Source organism: Dysidea avara, chromosome 3 (assembly GCF_963678975.1).
Source record: "Dysidea avara chromosome 3, odDysAvar1.4, whole genome shotgun sequence".
NCBI lineage: Eukaryota > Metazoa > Porifera > Demospongiae > Dictyoceratida > Dysideidae > Dysidea > Dysidea avara.
Genome location: NC_089274.1, coordinates 6043164 through 6067651, shown reverse-complemented (window position 1 = coordinate 6067651; position 24488 = coordinate 6043164). Strand labels below are relative to the sequence as shown.

The window sequence follows — 24488 nt, the reverse complement described above, 5'->3', positions numbered from 1 at the left end:
CTGGACCAACATTTATAAACCAATTTATATTACTGGATGTATATCAGCACATTGCTGTCTTTCCAATATAATGTAATCACAATCATAATCATGATCACATAAATGATTTTTGTTGGCTCTAAAAATATCTAGTATGTGATACTCTTTGTCAGCTGTCTGCTTCAAATCCGTTGCATGTCTGTTATATGACTGTTCTATTAGAGTAGCGATTTCCAACCAACCAATTTTTCACACATATTTTTGCTACTTAAATTACACACCTTCAATAAATGTTTCACAAGCTGCCATTCCAGTTAATGGTAGTTAATGCTTTGTACTTCGTAATGCACTTTACTGGATTAAAATCCATGCAGTATAATATGTCAAATCAAAGTTTGAGAAATAAAAATCCCCATAGGGAGCCCATACAAATAATTGTGTACGTAATTCTAATTGGAAGAATGCGGCAACAGTGATAGCCAAAGTTTCTGCGTGAATCTATGGCTGATGAGGACGAAAAAAAGTGTTCCTGGGCAAACCCTATAAGCTGATTTCGATTCTGTCGTGTTTTCTGATTGGAGGATCATTGAAGTTGGATTACGACAAAAATATGGCCCTTTAGAAGGTAAATCGCCATCTAGCACTGTTCAGAATTCAGCATTACAGTCACCCGGGACTTCAAGACATCCCTCTGCATCGATGCAAGTATAGTTTGAAGGTGAGCAGTTTGTTGTCTTGCGCGGAATTGCAATATAAGGTTCAAGTTGAGCATAATCTTATCAAAAGTGGAGACTGGAACGTGATACCAGCCTTGCATGGATTCACACTTACCTGTTGTTATATTCTGGTGTATTTATTGCTCCATTTTATAACAGCTTCAGTGATTGTAATATTGGTCAGAAACTATTTATAATTTCTCTTTATAGTATAGTGATGTCATTGTGTTATATAATAATTATCATCCTTAGTGCTTACAATGTGACAAATAAAGCTGAACAGAGCATGTCCATGCAAATCTATTTTAACAATAATATTGGTCTTACATTTTGTTATCTGATTGTCATGTTTCCGAAGTATTTGTTGATTGTGACTTGTGATGTCACTACTTACCATGTTATATAATATTACTGATTTTTCTAGTTAGCTATCCCTGAAAATGCATTGGGTTTATTTATTTATTTTATTTATGATTACTGGGCAGTCAGCACAGCTGGTGTACCTGTGCATACTTAGTATTACACAACATACACAGTTTTATTTGTGAACCACTTGCTTTATTCATGTAATATTCTGAGTGGTCAGTCTACAAAGAAGTGGTCACTCTTGAGAGGTTTTACCTAGCTCATATGCTGTTCTCCATAAAATAGACATGTGGTGATAATTTCATGTTATTAATAGTTTCCTATCTAGATTTATGACACTTTGAATATTGTGTTTGGTGCAATGTGATATACATAAAAAGCATTGAAAATACTGTACACAAAAATCATCACACCGTCAACTTCTTTTGCTTATATCTTTTGGTAGAAGCCACCAATTGAGGTGGGGTTTGCACTAAAATGACCCTGAAAAATAGCACAATATTTGTCATACCAATGAATGCATAGAATGTTAGTTATTTAATTTAGTTGGAAATCTCTAATTAGAGTATCTCTATCTTACATGCAAATAAGTTGAAACAACCCTGCCATTTTTGGTATAGGACCAAAGTTTTACTGTGCCTAACTCTAGTAGCTTCGTCAGTGGTGTCGCAGTCAGATGTTGATAAAAATACTAGTGAAATTTGATTATGCCACTACGTAGTTAACCATGTATAGCTAAAACACACAGGAAAAATCAATCCGCAATCACGTTATCCTTTTCTAGTTGGAAACTAATACCATTAGGTGGTACAAACATAATTTTGAAACCTAAATCACTTGTTGGAAAAACCAAACCTTGGAGTTATTGTAGCCACGCCTCCCATTTTAGTCTCAGACATGCTAGGAAGAAATTTCATGCCGCTTAGTTTGATGGAAGGAAAGCTCAGATCCATATAAAACTTGTGCTGTGCATGAAGTGATAACCAAACTATATTGTTGTACAGTGAAGGTTTGTGAGCTTTCCTTTTGTTGATTGCTGGGTTGCTCCTAATCCAAAAATACGCGATTTTCGGACGATTTTAGGCAAAGAGTAGCTCCGTACCAAATCCACAATAGCAAATCGACTTATCTCTGCTGTGGGTTATAATCAGGTATAGACCTGGACTAGCTATATATGCCAAGTATGGGAAGGAACCCATGCTTCATACGGAAAGCGCACAATTTTTCACGATTTCCAGCACAAAACAATCGCGGTTCCCGTCGTATGGAGAAAGATAATAAGGTTCATTGGTACATAGAAAAATACTTTGATATGCCCTACAGGTTGAAATAGTAGGAGAGTAATTTCGTGATTATCGATTTTTTCATTGCGGACTCTAGCTAAGATAGAGTAGTTGGTTGTTAGTAAAGGATAATGAAGGCACAAAATAAGTGTTTGGGCGATCGTGGATGCGTATTTCTACCCACCATGTATCAGTCTTTGAACAGACCACAGAACGGCAAAACTACTACTGCTATGCTGAAATAGGTTAGTAACTCACAGTCCTAAGAATATAATAACTTACTTACTGTCCCAATAGCGAAGGTAGTTGGCTTAACTTAGTACAAAAATGTTAACAATATAAACTTCATCCTACAATCACAAGTTTTCTAACATTATGTGTTGAAGCATAGTAACGTATTAATGACATTTTAAAGTCTCAGTGAAGCAATTGTGGGATTTAATTTTAATACAAACTGTACAGCAGTATAATCCCTTCCTATTACAAATGACAAACTCCTAAATTCTATGCATAAGAAAAGTTACTATGAAAAGGGAAAAGTCCATAATGATTAATCATCAAATATTTCGTCACAGTCAATACCTTGCAGTGTTTCATCACAAATACATTGCTCTTCCTTACTGGTTGATTGATGCAGTGCCTGGCCAGAAAATGCAATAGAGCATCCTGTAAATGTACAACCATTTAGTATAAACGTTGGTCCTGTTGTTGCAGGTGATAGACTACTAGACATGGAACTGCTACCAGCTACTGCTGCAACTTGACCAATACTGGTGGATGGTGGGTTGCTTACAGCACCTGCCATTATATTAGAGACATCAACTAGCTGTGCTGTGGTAATATGTTCATACTGGCGCAATGCTTCCTGTGACCTGTATGCTGCTGTATCAGCTTCTCTGGAACACTTGCTTGGAAGAGAGTGGAGGTTCCATAAGCCCGGAGGCTATGATTTGTGTATTTTTCTAACCCTGCCTTTTGACACATTTTCTCTTCATCATTGTTCCTAATGTGTTTTTTCCAACAGGTACATTTGTATACCATGGCATAGACGGATCTGGAGGAACTTCAGCAAGCGGTTTCAGATAGAAAACATCACTGTCATTGCTGTCATGAGGCAATACTTGTAAATACCTATCCAGTATCTTCACGTGGCATCTGTTTTTTGTCAACTTCATTGTCTAACCACTTTATTTGTTGATTAAGCAAGGCAAATCCACCTTGGTTATTTTTGATGCACGTTCAGTGTAAACATAGCAAGCAACCACCTTACCATTGACATTATCTGTTTGTCTTTTGATTTGAGATAATTTCAAGCTTCTGTGTTCTAAACCTCCTCCTGAGGCAAATATTTTTTCCATTGTAGAAAAACACATCATTTAAGGCCACTCCAATTTGTTTTTATGTTTCTGGTCATCTGAAGTTTAGTTTTAGATGCAGGCGGGCGGAATTCAGCAACAAAGCATGTGCAACAATGAAGTGACTGCTCAATTAGAGTATTTTTTTTTGTGATTTACTGACTGTTCTATTAGAGTATATCGATCCATACTATGCACTCTGCCCATTTCTTGCAGGTTTTCACTGATAAAAGCAAGGATAAGACATTATAGTGACACGTAAGCAGTTAGATTTAGCATGTTTGTAGCTAGCAGCCCAATATTTGTTTCTGAAATCCAGCTTTTTCAAAAATCTGATGCGGGCATATTCCCCATGTATTTCTGAAATTTCGCTTGCTGTAAAAAAGAATGCGGGCGGTGGACCAGAAACATAATTACCAATTGGAGTGGCCTAATAAACCAGTAGGATTATCAAGATTAATCACACCACTATCCCATAACACATCCTCATCAATTTTAGACAACACAGGGATAGTTTTTGTTGCAGTGCCAATTCCACTACTGTGTAGACGCCTGAACAGAGATTCACATATATTTTTAGAGGCCGAAACGCTGGATCCTGGAAAATATTGATTTGTATTTTTGGGTTAGTTTTCCTAAGTGCCTTTGAATTGCTGATAATAGCATTTTTAAGCTCCTAGGAGTGTACTGACTGCCATCAGCCTTACGTGTTTCTGCAACATATTTGCAAAGCCACTCGCATATTTCTTCGAAATTGTTGGAAACCAACACTTCAGGAGGGCATTTTTCTGAAGAATATCTCCAATTTCTTGGGGTAGTTGGAAAAGGCGGATACGGTCGGACGCGGACACAGACATTTTCAAAAAGGACTTTTACATTTATATAACAGTTATTTTTACTTAACGCTGTTTTTACAGTAGTCTTCGCCTCCAGACCCAGGCGTCGATCTTTTCATAGCACTTATCCATTTATAAGCGCACGGGCGAAGGATTTTTTTTTTTTTTTACAAATTAATGACATAAGATAGACTAGCACTCTAAAGACCATTATAGTGTTGTATACGTGCTCTAGAAATCTAATTCAGAGATTAATCTAGCATGTCCCAACTTAATCTCGTAGGCCAGGTCCTTGAAATCCTCAACACTTGGTATAAGTGCCTGCGCCTTATACTAAAAGGCATAAGATTGTGGATTTGGCCTGCTAAGCTAAGTTGCATACAACTATATAACTCTGTATTAGACTTTAGAACATGTGTACAACACCATTATGGTCTTTGGCATGCTGTGGAGTGCTGGTCTAGTCCTTCGCACGTGCGCTTATAAATGGATAAGCGCTATGAAAGGATCGACGCCTGGGTCTCGAAGCGAAGACTGCTGTAAAAACAGCATTAGGTATGAAAAATAACTGTTACATAAATGTAAAAGTGTGTTTTGAAAATGTCCGCGTCCGTGTCCGACCGTATCCGCCTTTTCCAACTACCCAATTTCTTGCTACTCTCCATTCTTCAAAATTTTCAGTGCCCATCGGTACTCTTCATTGTATTTGCTGGGCACTCACCTTCTTTAAATGCATCGAGCTCTTCGCAGGTGACATCAAACAAAAATCTATCTTTGGATGTTTCCACTTCTTCCTCATTGTGCTCACTATTGGATTCTTTCGATCTCTTGCAATTCTCATTTGAAACCTTCGTTTGACGAGGCCGTTTCAATTGGAGAGATTTGGACGCCCGTTTAGAATCTTTCTCCATTGGCTCCTCACAGCAAGGACACCACCCAGGAATACCTAAACAGAACTTCATTGCTCCTTCCTTCGTAATTCCTGGCCTTAAACTCGTCCGTATAAGAGACTTGCTGACAACTTCAGCACGTGGTTGGCCATCACTCATACTGAACAAACCCACAATCAAATGTTCTGTGAGCAAACCCACAATCAAATGTTCTGTGCATGCTAAAGAAGAAAACGTTTAGATAACGTACTAAACCCATGATCGATTTGTTTTGGCTACTCTATAAAAGAAATGGACCAATGGATGGTTTGTTTTTTCACCTATTAGGTGAGTGCACCTCAGTGGTATATATCAGTTATACCACAGCTGCTTGGGATTTTGCTGACATATACACCCGCAGCCCTCGGGCTTTGGGTGTGTATATCAGCAAAATCCCTCGCAGCCATGGTATAACTATTACATATGTATATATAATATTATAATATTTTCCTAGCTAAACACACTACCCTTCCACCGCACTTAGATCTATTCCCTACTCTTACTCCTAATTCTAACCACAATAACATTTTCTGCAAAGTCATAAAATGTATGCAGCAACAACAAACAAACAAACACTCGTGCACATATCTACTGTGCCATGCAAATAACATTGTCCAATGCCTTTATAGTGTACACAAAAACACAAAGCAAATAAACTCTCATACAAATGTCTATACACATATACTTTGGGTATAGGAAATCATTGGAGTATAGGGTGTAATAAAAAGAGGACACATATAAGTCCATGAAGTATGCATTGTACATACTGTGGTATGCCAAAAGGCACCGGTCAGGCTGAAGCGACATCATATCTATAACAGTGAAAACATCAGGCCTGTAGCCTTAGCAGTTGTCGAGTTATGCTTGTCTGAAGGCATGTTAGTTAGTCAGTTAAATTTCATAGCAACTTATCAGAAGCATTTTTGGTCACTCTGTAGACACTTTTGGGCTTATACCTCAGCAATACCACCAAGGCACCATGAAGGTATTGCGAGGATCATTTTGGAGTAATATTTTTGGCCAGAAAAGCCTAAACCTTCATGATCCCTAATATACAGTACTATTGTATGATAAAGCAAAACATTTACAAACAGAATAAGCATGGCGTGATTACTGTAACATAAAGAAAAACAATATAACAAATCTTATCCTTGAAGGTCACATAAAGTATCAAAACAACATGTATTCTGAAAATGGTGGTGTAAACCCTGAAGGTATGTCAAAACTATCACTACCAGGGGCAGAGGAAGTAGTTGATATGAGGGGGGCTGGGCTGACCCAGACTTATGGAAGTGAGGTACAACATTGTCTCTGGATTGGTAAGGTGAGACCAAAAAAAAAAAGGTCACACCCACCTCACCAGCTATGCATTTATAAACTACATAAAAATCCTTACATAGCTCACTACACACTGCTCTAATACTGCATGTGACTGCTTTATTAGAGTGACTGCTCTATTAGAGTATCTCGATCTTTATCGCGGTTTTCAGCCCCACTCCAAGAAGGATAATTTCGGTGTGGTATCATTCTGAGGGGGGGCTAAGCCCCCTAGCCCCCCCCCCCCCTTCCACCGCCTATGATCACTACTGTAGAAAACCAATGAAAAAACCTGTGAAAAGTCAGGTTTTCATTGGTGGAAGCTATGAAAATGTACTGAAATTGCATTTCACAGGATAAAACTGATGAAAATTCAATGAAAATGCTTTGAAACTTAAATGACAAACCATTGAAAAGTAACTGAAATATTCCATTAGAATTTCATCGGTTTTCATTGAAATTTTTATTGAAAATTTTCATAGTAATTTAAAAATTATCCTGTGAAAATGCAAATTCAGTACATTTTCATAGCCATCGATTAAAGCTATACCAATTGACTGTTCAATTTCAATTGGTTTTTCATTGGTATATCTCCAGTAGTGTATCAGTGCAAAGATACTAATGAGATAAGGCACCTTGTGTACCATTCTGAAAACCAGTACTCAACAAACTGTTTTTACTACAGAAAATCTGTATAATATTTTGTATTGTTCTTGAATGCTTGAACTTCTCATAACACCATTGCAATGTTCTGATGGAGTTAAAAGGTTGCTATCTACTCTGGACTCATCCAAATCATGCGGTCCTGATAACATAATAATATACCAGCTCGTATAGATCTATGAAATTACAAAAAATTATTTATAAGCAATCTTTTAAATGGGTAATCTTACAGCAAGACCCTGTACTGGCTAAGACATAAACTGAGTTTTTCCCTACTCCGATCAGCCATCACTTGTTTGAGAGGTTCTAGATCTTCCTACCACCGCTTTGGCCTCAAAGAGTCTGCAGCTATTGAGCTTGTGTGTGCAGAGGGTAGGATCAGTTCATTAGATTGAATCTTTATCTTTAAGTATTACTCTCTTTGTGTGTTGTTATTTGTAATTGTGCTTGTTTGTATCATGAAAAAAAATTATAAGCAGATTTAAACTAGAATTTTCATTTGTATTAAAGCAGAAATTAAGTGAGGTGATCAGCCAAGATAGCAGTGGTTCAGCAGTTAAGGATGTGGGTATTCGTTCAAGTTTTCTTCAACATTTTTTGTGCACCTTTTTTTACCTTGCAGTGACTGTTCTATTAGAGTATCTTGATCCCGGAAAATTTTACACTTGTTTGGCTTTTGCTTTATAATATTGTAGCTGTAACTCTTTTGCTAATTAAACTATCAAAAGGCACTGCTGCCTATATTTTAAAGTTATTCCCATACTCAGTTTACCTGTAGCCATTCCAAAGATTGTTTTTAAAATTTATTTTTAATGTACAGATTTCAAAATAAGTATACAGTAGTTGCACGTTCAATCTTTATTCACATGAATAAATGTTCACAACTCCAATCCTTGGATATTCATCAGATTCACAGCAAACTTGGTTCATGAATTGTGACCTGGTATGACAAAATCAGTCTTATAGCCCATCAAAATTTGACCATAATTTCAATGTTTAAAATTCAATAACTTTTTCTGTGGACATGGTAACTATTTAACATTTTCACCACTTATGTCGAGAGTTTACAGAATTGGAGATACACAATATTAAGCAATCACATGTATTTTCCAGCTATATGATTTTGTCAGACTTGGTCACAATGATTTACCTATATACACTCTTCAATTTAGCTATAGGCATGAATCTTTAAAGAAGAGGGCTTATGAATCACGACTCCAGGAAGTGGAACACAGTTCTTTTACCCCAGTGGTGCTCTCAGCTTCCGGAGGAATGGGCCATGAAGCCACAGTGTTTTGAGAGTCTGTCCAGTTTACTGTCTGAAGAAACCAAATGCATGTTAGGATGGATTGGGTGTTGGTTATCTTTTTATCTGCTTCACTCAGTGATTAAATTAATATATAAGATTAAGGAGCGAGATCTTCACAAGGTCACTAGCTATGTAAAGTATGTTCCGATTGATTTGATTTATTCGGAGACTCAGTTTTGCAATTAAATTAATGTTAATATAATGTATACATGCTACATGTATTATCAAGAGTACATAATAAAAATAGGGAGGGAGAGTGTCTAACTAGGACACTGGAGCATCCATACATTGGTAGAACAAAAGCTTTACCTTATTCAACATCTATCAACAGCACTCAACACCTATCAACAGATCTCTATCATCAGTAAAAGCGTTAATTTGTTCAAAGACCATTCAATAATATGCAGTGATTGCATACAGGCAGCAATGAAAGTTAAACACGCTCCCTCCCTATCAATAGTGTGTCGTGCGGCCAAGTACAGCCAGTGGCGCGCAACAGACAAGTGTGTATTTTACAGGAACCAAGAAAACGCCATTTTCATGCCTCCATAGCTCGATAATCGCTACATGGAAATTAACCATTTTTGCTGTGGAAACTCCCTCGGGATAGGGCACTTCCCATTCCAAATTTGAGGTGAATCCGACCATCCATCACTAGCATATGTGCCTTCAAAGTTCGTATTATTCTCTTCGTATTTTTCTTCTTAATCTTTTGGCTGTTGCTATTGTTCCAGCAGTCACATGAATAAAAATAAAACTTAGACAAAAAAGGTCCTCAAATAAAAAAAAGAAGAAAAACACAAAATTCCTTGAGCAGGAATCAAACCCAGGACCTCCAGTGCTTGAGCCCAGAGTCCTAACCATTGTGCTACATGGCTCCAAGCTACTCACCTCCCTTAGTTTCTACCTTATATGTCTCCAAGTGGAGTAACTTCTATATAATATATATTAAAGGTGAAGAAGAAACTAAAGCTGAACCCGACCCTACCCCTAACACTAGAACTACTTTTCACATCTCCTAAAGTTGAATGTTCGGGGCAACCTACTAGACGTGTTCCCTACAGTTGAATGCTTGGGGCAACCTACTAGACACGTTCCCTAAAGTCAAATACTCGGGGCAACCTACTAGACGTATGCCCTAAAGTTGAATACTTGGGGCATAGCATACGACTAGTGTGCTTGATAGGTAGTGGACTGCTGGAACAATAGCACTGACAAATATTTCCGGCTACCAGAACAATAGCGACTTCATAATCTTTTTCGTCTTGTAGCAGCTGGCTAGAAGCCATCAGCTAATACATCATGACGAAGCCATGCTACATAATGAAGTGACAATAGATTATTGATTGCACACACCTTTTCATGCCATAGGTAAACAACATCTGTTCATTGTCTTCGCTTTAGTATAAATGTTTTACATGTTCACATTATCATCAGTGATTGTCAAAGTCAACATAAGAACACGATACCTTCACCAGCAGCCAATCCTTCAAGGCCACGACACTCGTTACCTACAGTCTTCTTCATCTCACACACTTTAGAAAAATCGTAATAATTCACACGTGCTTTGGACGACTTACTTAAAATTTGGAGGACAGTAAGAACGTAATAGTGTACATTTACAGTCCAATTGTGGTAGAGATCAGACAAAGCACAAGAGAGTTATGTGCGGTTTTTCAAACGTCCGAAAGCGATTTGTTGTCACGACTCCAGGGTAAACCGCTTGACAGAATAACTTGAGAATCAGTCTGTACATGGAGTAACTATCATATAATTCAAACCTTTTGTGGTTTGAAAGAAATCACACTAATAGTTATGGAGTTACAACAAAAATGCCAACCATGTGTAAAGATTGCATGATCTCGAGTTTTTAGTATTACCTACCACGCTTTCCAGGCAAATAGCTAGCTAATGGAACCAGCTGAAAATAGGTAGAGAGGTAGAATAATTATTTTAGAATGATCTTTCAGTAATTTACAAAGAATCAGATTAAAAACTACTGAGATACACGACAAAAGTCAACTAGGTGTAACAAGTGCACAATCGAGATCCTAATAAAGCAGTCAGCTAAGAAGTAAATAATTACGTTCTCTTAATGTAGAGAATTTATCACTGTTATAAGCCACTGTGTATGAAGCTTAACTAAAAAAGGTCACCCTGTAGAGAGATCAGCTAGAAACAAGTCAACACGTCACCCTGCAAGGTGTTAAACCACATTTCAAATCACCCTGTAGAATATTCAGCTGGAAACCAGTCACCCTAAAGAGAGTTCAACTATATTTCAAGTCACCCTACCCTGTTGAGAGTTCAGATGGCAACAAGTTACCTTGTAGAGAGATCAGCTAGAAACAAGTCACCCTGTAGAAAGATCAGCTACACAATCATCCTGTAGAGAAATCAGCTGGAAACAAATCACCTTGTAGAGAGAAACAATACACCCTGTAGAGATCAGCTAGAAACAAATCATCCTGTAGAGAGATCAGCTAGAAACAAGTCACCCTGTAGAGAAATCAGCTAGAAACGATTCACCCTGTAGAGATCAGCCAGAGACAAATCAGCCTAGAGAGATCACCTATAAACAATTCCCCCTATAGAGAGTTCAGCTAGAAACAAATCACCCTGTAGAGAGATCAGCTAGAAACGATTATGCAAGTCACCCTGTAGAGAAATCAACTAGAAACAATTCACCCTGTAGAGAGATCAACTCAAAACAAATCACCCTGTAGAGAGGTCAACTAGAAACAAGTCACCCTGTAGAGAAATCAGCTAGAAACAAGTCCCCCTGTAGAAAAATCAGCTAGAAACAATTCACCCTGTAGAGATCAGCTAGAAACAAATCGCCCTGTAGAAAGATCAGCTAGAAACAATCCACCCTGTAGAGAGATCAGTTAGAAACAAGTCACCCTGTAGACAGTTTAGTTGGAAACAAGTCACCATAGAGAGATCAGCAAGAAACAAATCACCTAGAGAGAACTCAGCTACATTTCGTGCTAAAAATAAGCAACTCAGTGTAGAGTTCAAACTCTCTCAGTAGAGAGATCAGCTAGAAGCAAGTTATCCTGCAAAGGGTTCGACTACATTTCAAATCATCCTGTAGAGAGATCAGCTCAAAATAAATCACCCTGCAGAGAGTTCAGCCAGTAAGAAGTCACCCTGTAGATAAATCAGTTAGAAAAAATCACATGTAGATAGATCAACTAGGAGCAAGTCACCCTGTAGAAGGATCAGTTAAAACTAGTCACCCTGTAGAGAGATCAGCTAGAAACAAATCACCTTGTAGAAGGTATCAGCTTGAAACAAATAACTCTGTTGAAAGATTAGTTAGAAACAAGTCACTCTGTATAGACATCAGATAGAATGAAGTCCCCATGTAGTACTACCAGAGAACAGTGTCATGAAACACCTATGGATTATCCATGAATAGTGAAATAACCGCCGCAAAGTGCCATGAAAGTCATTTAGTGGATATTCATGGTAATATCCATGCCTTGAAATACTCATGAAAAGTAGAGATTTTATAGTAATTTCATAGCACTGACAAATTATTTCATGGCACAAGAAAATTTCATTGATGCAGAGGCCATGAATTGTTAAATGTTCATAGGCGGTGTCCATGAATTGTCATATTTTCACAGGCAGTGTCCATGAAAATTACATGTTTTACCGTGGCATTTCATAGGCTGTTCTCTGGGAGTTCAGTTAGAAATAAGTCAGATCAGTTAGAAACAAATCACAATGTAGAGAGATCAACTAGAAAAGAATTACTCTATAGAGAGATCAGCTGGAAACAAGGAACCCTGTAGAGAGATCGACATGATCAAGTCACCCTGTAAGAGCCCAACTACTTTTCAAAGTGTGAACACCATAACAACCTCAAAGCATGTGATACAATAACTGTTACTGTAAATAAGGATGATAGTGGCTAGTTTGCTATCACATATAAGGACTTCCTGCAGGAATGCTGAGCAATACACTATGTGGCACCAGCTATGATTGACTCCTTTGTTAGTATCGTGAACTATTCAGTATCGTGAATAGTGGCTTTAGTATTGATTGTGATACTAAAGTGGCAGTATCGCTCAGCCCTACCCTATAGAAAGATCAGCTAGAACAAAGTCACCATGTAAAGAATTCAGCTACAAACAAATCACCCTGTAGAAAGATCAACTACTGACCACGTAGAGAGTTCAACTACATTTCAAGTCACCCAGTGGAGATCAGCTACAAACAAGTTATCCTGTAGAAAAGAAATGGCATTTAATAATTCAATATTTATCTTTAATTAGCTAGCTACTGATAAAATCAAAAATAGATAATATAAAAAAGTCTGCTTTGAATGTCTTTCTCTGTAATAACACAGATTAAAATAACCCCAAAGCCGGCCATAAGATGGCTTTGGTGTATACAAATACAAAATGAAGTGATATCTAATTCACCATAGTCTTTTGGGGGGCCGCACCCTTTTTTACAGCTTGGCTGTTTTGGATCAGATTATCATTGCTGGAAAAAATCTTCATATGCTCTTTATTTGAGCCAAAGATCAGGCAAAAGGAAAAAGTGTACATTTAAAGTTTTTTGGGTCGATCTGACCCGAAAAACTTAAAAAATTGTTTTGGGTCGATCTGAAAGCTTGTTGGGCCTAGTTTTACCTCACCAATACTGCCTCATCGTCGTAAGGGAAAATTGAGGCTGGTTTTTGGGTGATATTATTTCGTGGGCCATGCCTACTCCTTTGTGGTCCCTACTATACAGTTACTATTGTACTGTATGATAGTGCTGTCAATAACTATAATAGTGTAATATTGCGACCGGTTTTGTGAAAAGCGGTCTTTCCGTTCACACATCCAATTTGCAAACTTCAATGGCTTCAGATAGATTGAAGGAAACTAATGACTTCAAATCTGATCAATAGTTAGCACCAACATTATGAAAAGTTTTAGTAAATCCAGTTAGATCATTATACAGTATGTTTAGTGGTCAAGGACTTGCAGAAAAAGTCCACAAACAAGTATAAGAAAAAATTAGAAATTTTGAACTAGAGTAGGGACAATGAAGTACCACGATAAAAAGTACTGGATTGGAGTGGTATGTAATGTCCAATTGTTGTAAAACAATAAGAAGCAGATACCTATTTCAGGGGTGGATCTAGGATTTCAGAAGGGGGGGTGCTAACATGGACACTTATAATATATGTGGCTAGAAAGTTGATACAACTTCGCACACTCAGCATGTGGAGCATGCTCTATCTAGGGGGGTCTGGGGGCATGGCCCACACAGGAAAGTTTTGCAAATTTGGCCTACTGAGATTGAATTTGGTAGTAATTTGAGTGAAAAATGATGTCACTCTTTAATGTGATACCATTATTCGCCTACAGTTTGTCGATATAACTAAAGAGCACAGCCAGTAGCTAAATTCAATCTTATAGAACTATATAGTAGTGGAAACATATGGGTATCAGCTGCACATGATCAATTTAAGTGTTCTGAAGTATAGCATAATTTGCAGTCTCATGGCTCAAACTACACTAGCTGTCCAAACAGTAGAGAGGGTAAGTGTGAGTGGAGAGGGTAAGTAGACTCACCAGTGTGTGGAGTGCATATGCACTCAGCATGTATAGAATTCTCCAGCTAGGGGGCTCTGGTGGCATATTCCCCTGGAAATTTTTGGAAAATGGCTATCACAAGACTGAATTTAGAAGCTATTTTTAACCATAAATAGTATATTCAATGTATCATAGAATATACTATCTATGTTTTAACCAAATGTGGGTACAATGATGAATGAGTTCGGTTGGAAGTAAAAACAGAACTATACACTGTTTCTTATTATTAGATTTTAAGAAAATGTATAATAGTGGCTTGTCAAAGAGAATAAAGAGTGTATAGTTAATTGAATGTAAAATGAAGGAGAATATATGAACACAGGATTGGATCTACTTCATATATATAACCACTGTTCTGTGGTGCAGGTTGCTATTTCAATCTAACTTTTAAAATGATGGATCCATCCATCACCATAATTGTTTTACAACTAGTCTACAAATACAACTAGTTTTTGGCCACAACTAACCCCTTTTTAGCACACATAATCATGACAACATAAATGCTGCAGTATCATTTAAAGTTGAGTTTCAAGGGATTTGATAGTGCAAACTCCAGAAGCTGCTAGATTTAGAATGGGATTTGATCAAATAAGGGAAACAAAACAAACAGCTCTCAGATGTTGCGACCTTGTGAACTTTATAAATGCTAAGAAATTCACTATTATAATAAGAGTGACTATTGTTTTACTTGTAAGAGAAACATTTCATCCTAAGAATCAAGTTTGTAGCAGAGCCTAAAAAATTTAAACTATGTGACAGAAAAACAGAATAGATTTTCAATTAATAATGTTTTACACAATTTAGTACATTAAAGGTATAAACCTTTCTAAAGTGATAGGTATATAGCAGGATGTTTGGTACAATGGTGAGGGTAGCAGTGCACAGGTCTTGCACTCTGGTAACTTCTTGAAATTTATAGTTTAATGATGAATGTTCTATTAGAGTAGTTGACTGTTCTATTAGAGTATTTCAATTTTAGCAGCTTAAAAGGTAGGACTTAAACCAAAAGTATAATATTGAACCCCTCTTAGTAATTCTTGGATAAGATTATCAAATCCAAAACAGCCTGCTGTAAAAAAGAGTGCGGCCCTCAGAAAGGCTAGGGTAAAAAAAGATGTGAAATCCAAGGTGGCGGCCAAGAAATGGCTGTGATGACCAAATGGCACAAAATTCACCTGAATTGTCGTTATTAAAATTTTTACCATTAACCTACCATCACAGCCATTTCTTGGCCGCCACCTTGGATTTCACATCTTTTTTCACCATAGCCTTTCTGAGGGACACACTCTTTATTTACAGCTTGGCTGTTTAATTTTGGATTAGATTTCACTTCTTTTTGTATTTGTATACCCCAAAGCCAGCCTATGGCCAGCTTTGGGGCTTTTTTAACCTATCTTTTTTTTTTCTTTACCACAGGAAGAAGAGAAAGATGAGGAAGTTTTTAAATACTTTAACTAATTCTGATTTTATCAATAAATGTACAAATTATATATATAATAATACATTTATTACATGTTAATTATTCCCTCAGATAACTTGTTTGCAACTCTCTACAGGGTGGTTTGTTTGTAGCTGAACTCCCTACAAGGTAACTTCTTCTAGATCTTTCTACAGGGTGATTTGTTTGTAGCTGAGTTCTCTACAGGGTGACTTCTTCTAGCTGATCTCTCTACAGGGTGACTTGTTTCTAGATGAACTCTCTACAGGATGACTTGCATGTAGCTGAATTGTCTATCAGATTAACTGTTTGCAGCTGAATTCCGTACAGAATACCTTGCAATGTAATATAATTCTATAATGGAGTAAGTTATAAACGTAGCTGAATGCTCTATTAGGGTGACTGTTCTACTAGAGTATCTCGATCTCGCATTTGCTACACGTAGTTGCCTTTCGAATCATAACTCAGTAGTTTGTACTCCGATTCTTCTGTACTACTGCAAGGACTTTCTATGATGATTATTCCAGCTACATACTAATTTTCAGCCCATTGCTCTAAGCGGTTTGCCTGGTAGATGTGAAAACTAATAGTTTTTTTATTCATAAAAATCGATCGCGTAATTTTGACACAGGTTGGGTTTTGTGTTATATCTCCATGGTCTTTATCTCAATTCCTTTCAAACCACAAAAAGGCACTCCTACGATGGTTACTCCATCTACATATCAATTTTCAACTGATTCCTCCAAGGGGTTTACCCTGTAGGCATGACAGACTGTCGACCTTATTTTACGCACATAATCGGTCATAACTCCGTGAATGTTCATCGGATTCCTACCAAAGTTGGTACTGAGATTCGCCTTAATGAGCCCTTCAAGTGTGCCAAATGTCAGCCCTATCCGAGTACGCATTCGTGTTTTATGGCGGATTTTGCGAAGTGTGCGAAATGAAGATGAAAAAAAAAATGAAGAAATTAAAACGAAATTGTGTTCGCTCGTATCTCGGAAATGGCTGGACCGATTATCTTCAAATTTGGTATGTAGACTCCCATAACTGGCCGGCACATCTGTAGCAAATTTGGTTCCAATCAGATAAGGGATCACAGAGCTACATAGGTGTGAAAATTGCGTTTTCTTTCTTCCTGTTATAATATACTCACGGTGTGGCGCGCCGGCTTCTTGGGCCATACGATACACTATCGTGTGTCTTGATAGCTATTCCCCTTGCTCTTTCCATCTTTTCATTGCCCATACATATGCATAAAATGCAACTGCATCTGTACTACAGCTTCTAGAAGCTTCCTAGCTTGCTCACTGTAAAATTTTGGAGGGGGGGTGCTTCAGCCCCCCGCCTTTGTATTTGCTTCTTATTGTTTTACAACAATTGGACATTACATACTACTCCAATCCAGCTTGTTTCAGTACTTTTTATCGTGGTACTACATTGTCCCTACTCTAGTTAAAATTCTTATTTTTTTCTAATATAGCACAAAAACCAGAGGCCATAAATATAATGAACCTTTGATGCATGGTGTGTAAAAACTGTGTATATATTATTAATTTATAAGTCTACTACAGTGCACAGCTACACTTACACACTGTATGCATTTGTAAACTATAAGGCTTAAAGAAAATAGTGCGCATCAGTAGGAACTGCATTGATTCAATGTATGGCTTGCAAATTACCAAGCGAGCAGTGTTTACACTGAGGTGATCTAAGACATTGAGTGTAGTTATTTACTGATATAAGTTTACCAGTACTGCGAAAATGACATCACCAATAGTATAAAGGAATAGCATATACTACCCAACCACTTTTCATCAGTAAATCAAGGGTGGGTTCCTATGAATACAAATACATGAAATTGGCAGGGAGAAAACATCCTGATTGCCCAGCAGACTTCTGTAAGTATAATGGAATGACTACAGGATTGAGGCTACCAAGGCTCAAATCATGGATTTTTTCTCCTTTGGAACTTTTCAAACATACGTAATGCAGGTTGTAGGACCACATGTGCTACAGACCTTCTGTAAAGCCTTAATAATATATATAATTAACAAACAACATACTTTGATGACATAATGGGAAAAACCAAATAAAAATACCTATTGGTTAACCACACATATATTTAATTACCTATATTTAAATTTTATATGTGTGGTATCTTTTGTCGGATCTTTTACATTGCTCTCTTCAAAGTACTGACCATCTTGATTGATGACTATTCTAACTTAATTGTTATTATTCTGGAGAAGAATATTCTCTTGTAGGTTTGGTGCTTGTACAACTGGAGTGAATGATCCTCAGATGCGTAGTTATAGCCCTAGTAAGGTGTAAAAATGATGCTCTAAAACTCTCTGTTTCCACTACCTGTATGCTGCACCAATAAAATGAGAGTACTTAACATTTTCATCATACTCAACATTACAGAGTACTCAACATTACTCAACATTTATGGTATATCAGGTATCTTCTGTAGTACAGCTATAACGACAGAATTGTATACTATTATGATGAAAACTTTATGTAGTTCGGCATATCTCACCCTGATAGAAAGGCCCATAGATTACAGCAGCATAATCAGCAACTACAAGAGATTTTACATTTGGGCAGGGTTGTAAATGCAATGAAGCAATGGAGGTCATCTACACTTGCATCTAGTGCATGGACATTATTTTAATCCTTACTTCATGCCATATACAGTCTGTCAATGTTATATTTCTACCCAATGCGAATGGGGCTTGTCGGTCATTGAGCAGACCGCAAAACACAAGAAGAATATGACAACTAGGTAAGTAGCATATAGTCCTAAGCTTATTAACTTACTTACTGCCACAATAGCGAAAGTTTAATGTAGTATTAAAACTGTACACTTCAAAAATCAATCCCACAAACTGAACTTCCTGGCGTGTGTTGAAACATAATGACGTAGGAATAACAAACGTTCTGAGAGCTATATGCCCACGCAATTAAACCACAATTGATCATCAGATGCTAGTGTATAAAACAAATGGGGTGAGTGATCTGTAGTTCTTTCACCTATCAGGTGAGTGTGCCATGAGTGATATATATCATTTATACCACGGCTGTGAGGGGTTTTGCTGATATATACACCAGAACCCCGAGGGCCACAGGGATTTTGCTGACATATACATCCAAACCCCGAAAGCCGTGGTATAACTATTATATATATATAGCCCGAGACTAAGTGTCCATTGGTAATAGCTGCAGATGTAGATGACCTCCTCTGTTTCATTTGTACAAGCAAAAAGAAAAATCTGGAATAATTATATAATACATTAAGTTCAATTAGGGATCATGGAAATAAAAAAGTAATAAAACAGAAAGTCAACTACACCTGCAGATAGTGCAGTGGGGAGTAAATGCATATCTGCAAGGTGTAGGTGATATCCCTTGTTTCACTACTTTTCATTTCTATGATACCTCAACTTTTCTTTGTGCTTGCATGTTTGCTTACTTTTGGTAACATAATATGACTGATGATCCTGCACATACTGCATCGAATAGCACCTGGCATATCATAAAATTTATTCAAGTTAGTACTAAATGCACACTCCAACTATCAGTGTTCCAAATGCAGAACCAGTGCTGGGCAGTTACTTTTAAAAGTAATATACTCATTACTTCCACGCTATGTAATGTATTACAGACTTAAGTTTAATAATACGTATGTGACTGGATTTGCGAAAAGGTACCTTTCCACACATTTTACATACCGGCAAACAATATCATGTAACAGTTGACTCCTTACACTAATTAACTTGCACTTAGTACCAGATATTGTAGCTACACACATGGAGGGAATTATATGCAATGATCAAAAAATTATGAAGCTTCAAAGTTAAAATGGGTCAAATTTTGTATGTGAAAAAGGTACCTTTTTGCAAATCTGGTCACATATATTAAGTTACATGTTACTGTTCAGTAATAGGTGCTAGCTAAGTTGTCTTGCCATGTCTAGAGCAACACCTGCTACTATAAAGCATTATTAGTACATGCACTTGTTTATCTACAAACAATTGAACTACATACTGTGTTGCTAAATAAGATTAATGATCACATGATTAGATTAGTGAGGTGCTTCCCTTGTTTCACAACTTTTTATTTCTATGGCCCCTAATCAAATTTAATTGTAACTTTCCTTTTACTCATTTGTTTACTTTTTGTAATAAGAAAAAAATAAGGAATTTTAAATTAGAGTAGGGACAGTGTATAGTGTTGCGATAAAAAGTACTGAAACAAGCTGGATTGGAGTAGCACGTAATGTCCAAATACTGTAAAACAATAAGAAGTGAATATCCCTACTGTGCAACACTATGCACTATCCCTACTCTAATTTAAAATTCCTAATTTTTCTTATACTTGTTTGTGAAGTATTTTTGCAAGCTCATGACCACTAAATAACCTGCTTTTCACAAAACCAGTCACAATATGTTAAAAGAGTTAATCACAGCACTATTATACTAGATGATGACTCATACAATAACAACTGATCAGTGGGCATGGCTCTACCTACAGACTGATGAATGGGAATGGCTACCATATGTATACAGACAGTAATTTACGTAAGTGGGCGTGGCTCACAAAAGAAGCAGGGCTATGGTATGACATGTAGTAACACGTCCACATTTAATTTAGCACATGTCTACAGACAGTAATTTACATAAGTGGGCGTGGCTCATGTAAGAAGCAGGGATACGCTATGACATGTAGTAGTAACATGTCCACATTTAATTTAGCACATGGGGTCAGACCCGAATGATCTGTAAAGTGGGACCTGGATGACCTGACTCGCATTGTTACCAAATAAACTATATTTATTGATTTACACATTGCTATATAGTTCGCCACAAGTTGCTCTCACTGATCAATATCAACAGCGAGTCATGTATGCGTGCGTTCAAATAGTTTGGTGCAACCAGCGACCACATGTATTCGAATAGTTTGATGCAATACACTGGTAGATGGAAGCCGTACTGTAGTCTATTAACACTCAACGGTAGAACCTTGACTGATGGCCATGGTAAAGAAGGATAAAGGTAAGACAATAGCGCAAGCATTGTATGTTTATCAATATACCAAAGGATATTTCTTAAGCAAGCTAGAAACGTTTCTGCGAAAGAATTAGGGCTGTAGCTGTAGCCAGTTTTCCGCTACACTTGACTGAAGGTGTCAGGCAGGCAGTAGAGAATTCTGTTGACTAATTTTTAAAAAAATTCTGTAGCAACTTGATAGAAACGTTTCGGGTCGATCTGAAGACACTTTTGGGCTTGGTTTTACCCAACCAATACTGTCATGTCGTTGTGAGGAAAAATTGCGGCAGGTTTTTGGGTTATATTATATCACGGACCGCCCCCACACCTTTGATGTCCCTACGATACAGTACTATTGTGCTGTATGATGATTGATAAAGCCATACTGCATCAAAAGAAAGAATGGCACCAGACATAATCATTATCAGTTTTGGGTCATTCCATACCAAATCAACAAAAAAAATCTGGACCCCTTTTGATTTTCATGAAATTTGGCACAAACATGGACCCTATCAAGAAACTTTCTCACACCAAAATTTGGCTCATTTCATTGGTCTCCCTTTAAGTTATGACCACTCAAAGTTTCTGTTGAAAATGTCATTTTACTTACATGTCTTCAATAAAATGACCATAACTTTGCTTGTGATTAGACACTTCTGGATTAGATTTTTGAAATGCGTATTAAATTCTCTTTTAGGTGATATATGAAGGTTTATAATTGCTCAAAGGAAAAGGTCAAACCACAAAAATGTAGCTTTTTCCTTTGATCTTAATTTTCAAAAATATATATTCTTTAATTAAATTTATTCTTGGTTTACATGTTACTCTAATACCCATCATTCACCACTGTGAGTTTAAAGTTGGGACCAATAGTAGATCATGAGTTATAACTATTAATGTGTAGCCTTGTAAACATTGCTGTTTGTATGGTATAAATAATTATGTGTATAGTAATTTCCAATACCAATTGCAAGTAAAGTATGTCAAAAATCATTTTATGCAACGAATTAGTTAGGGTTTGTATTGTCAAAGGCTCACTACAGTGAAACCATACTAACACAAGCCACTTTTAAATCTAAGAAAGTTTGTGCAGTAATAAGGCTGCCTATAAATAAAGGAGTCACTAATTATATTTTTGCTGTAAGTTCAGTGTCCTATATAAGAGGTGGCCACTATAAGAAGGTGGTCTTATTATAGAGGTAGCTATATTTATAGGGGGCTTACTGTACAACTAATGATATTCCAATCTATTCTTTCAATCTTACTGTATTATGCCGCCACAGATTATGATGATAGTTTCCAATCTTATATTGTGTATAATAAGTTATAGTAACTGCAGGATGCAAACGATACAGTTATTTATACATTTGTATGTATATACATGTAATGTGTTACTCTAATGCAACTATATGAAGCAACCACCTAGGTATTAAAACCAAGAAGTTTTGGATACCATTAAGACATGGCATTTTGATTAAACAATTTCCTATTTAAAGTTGGCCCTTGTATATATCTATATTATAAGAGTGAAAAGCCGTCTGTCTGTCTGTCTGTCTGCATTCCATTTGATGTCACGCATTGTACTCTCGAACCGCTGTGCGTTTCGAAGCGTCTTTGGCGTCACGGAAGCGCTGATTATTGAGCTCAACAATGACGCTTTCGAAAAGTTCGTGCGAGCTATCGTAAGTCGTCTACGGGCAGTTGAAGGCAGGTGTGTAGACTAAAATTCACTTGAATTCTTTCTATAAACCGCATGCAAACCGCAAGTAAACACCTATCTCAGTCCATTTGTACAAGTCTTTATAAGACAAAAATATTGCTGTAACAATGTCGTGAAGTAGATAGGTTAATGGTTTAGGTGCCTGTCTTACGTGCGCGAGGTTGTGGGTTCGAGTCCAGCTGGTGTTAATTTTTTTTTCGTTTTGGGCACCTTTTCAGTACACCTTTTTCGCACTGTACTGCATGTGTTTTTGCCAACTGTACACACGTGATATTTCTAATTCAAATTCATTTGATGTGCTGTGTAAGCATGCCCGAGCATGCCGCCTAAACGAAAACGATCGTCTACTTTTTGTGCGTTTCAAGCAAAGAGACGCAAGCAGAACCAAAGATTGGATCCAGAGAAGAGACGGGAAGAAGCAGAACGACAAATACTGCGCCGCCAGGAGGCTTCAACTGGAGCTACCACCTCATCCAGTGCTAGGTGTGAACTCGACTCACAACAGAGACGATGACAACGTGACGCAGAAGCCCATCGTGTGGCCCGCCAGGACGAAGAAAGAAGATCACAGGAACGGATCCACGATGCAGCTGCCCGTCGACTTGCGCGTGCGGACTCGGCCAGAGAAGAACAAGTCTATCATCGTATAGGTAGTTTAGTTCCATCAACAGGTGAGTCTCCTAAATTTTCCCAAATTTATTTTATCGACAACCAGCAAACTGAAGTAGCTACAAGATGTGGGATAGTTGATGGGTTAAGGCTTGACATAGTTAGGGGTATTACTGAGCTTTTGCATGACGATAATCACTATGTTCAACTTATTAAGGTAGCTAAGAAATATTTGAGCAGCATGATGAGCCAGCAAATATTAGGGTAGTGATTAATGAGAACAAACGGCCTGTAGGAGAGCATGCTAGGAGGTACAATAGCATGGGAGGTAGGGAACTGTCTGAGTATGGGCTACCCCAGCCTCAGGCAGTGGATAGCGATAGGTTTGCACGTGTGTACCGTAGGGAGATTGACTATAATCCTGAAGAGCAACAGGCATACGTAAATCGTAATGTTCCATTGCTTACTGCTGACCAGCAAGATGTCTATGACACCTTTTGCTCCATGATAGATAGAGACGAGGGAGGCATGTTATTCTTGGATTCCCCTGGTGGAACTGGCAAAACTTTCTTGATCAATCTTATTCTAGCTAAACTTAGGTCTGTAGGTGACATAGCATTAGCTACTGCTTCTAGCGGAATAGCTGCTACTCTCTTGACTGGAGGACGTACCTTGCATAGCACCTTTAAGATCCCTTTGGACTTGCATGCATCGGACATCCCCATGTGCAACATCAAGAAAGGAACTGCACTATGTAGGGTGATCATAGAGGCTAAAGCCATAGTAGTCGACGAAGCCCCCATGACCAACAGAGGTGCTTTTGAAGCTTTGGACTGTACCCTGAGGGATCTGACAGGGAATGATAATCCAATGGGAGGCAAGTGCATGCTACTGTGTGGTGACTTCAGGCAGATTCTACCTGTCATTCAAGGTGGCACTAGAGGTAACATTGTTGATGCTTGCCTCAAGCGATCTCATCTGTGGGACAGTGTGGTGGTTAAACAACTACACACTAACATGAGAGTGCACCTGTGTGGGGATGTGGCAGCTGGACAATTCGCTGAAGAACTATTGGCCATTGGAGATGGGAAGTTTCCTATTGATACTCTACCTGATGTTGTCCAGCTACCTGACACCATGGGAACCTTTGTGGATAGCAAGGAGGAACTGGTTTCCAGGGTGTATCCAGATTTGCTCTCTAACTTTAGGGACTTGGCTTGGCTTTCTGAATGCTGCATTCTTGCTCCTCTTAACAAGACCACTCATTCCATCAACATGACTCTGGTGGAGCAGTTACCTGGTGACTGCTGTGAC

At 37.7% G+C, this 24488-nt stretch overlaps 1 long non-coding RNA gene across 1 annotated transcript in view; it reads right to left on the bottom strand.

Moving 5' to 3' along the window:
* Nucleotides 1-1361: 1361 nt before the first annotated feature.
* Nucleotides 1362-24488, bottom strand: part of LOC136249086 (uncharacterized) — a 35495-nt gene continuing 12368 nt past the window's right edge. Inside the window, exon 3 of the long non-coding RNA XR_010698040.1 lies at nucleotides 1362-1544. This is a non-coding gene — a long non-coding RNA (uncharacterized lncRNA). The remainder of the gene's footprint in view (nucleotides 1545-24488) is intronic.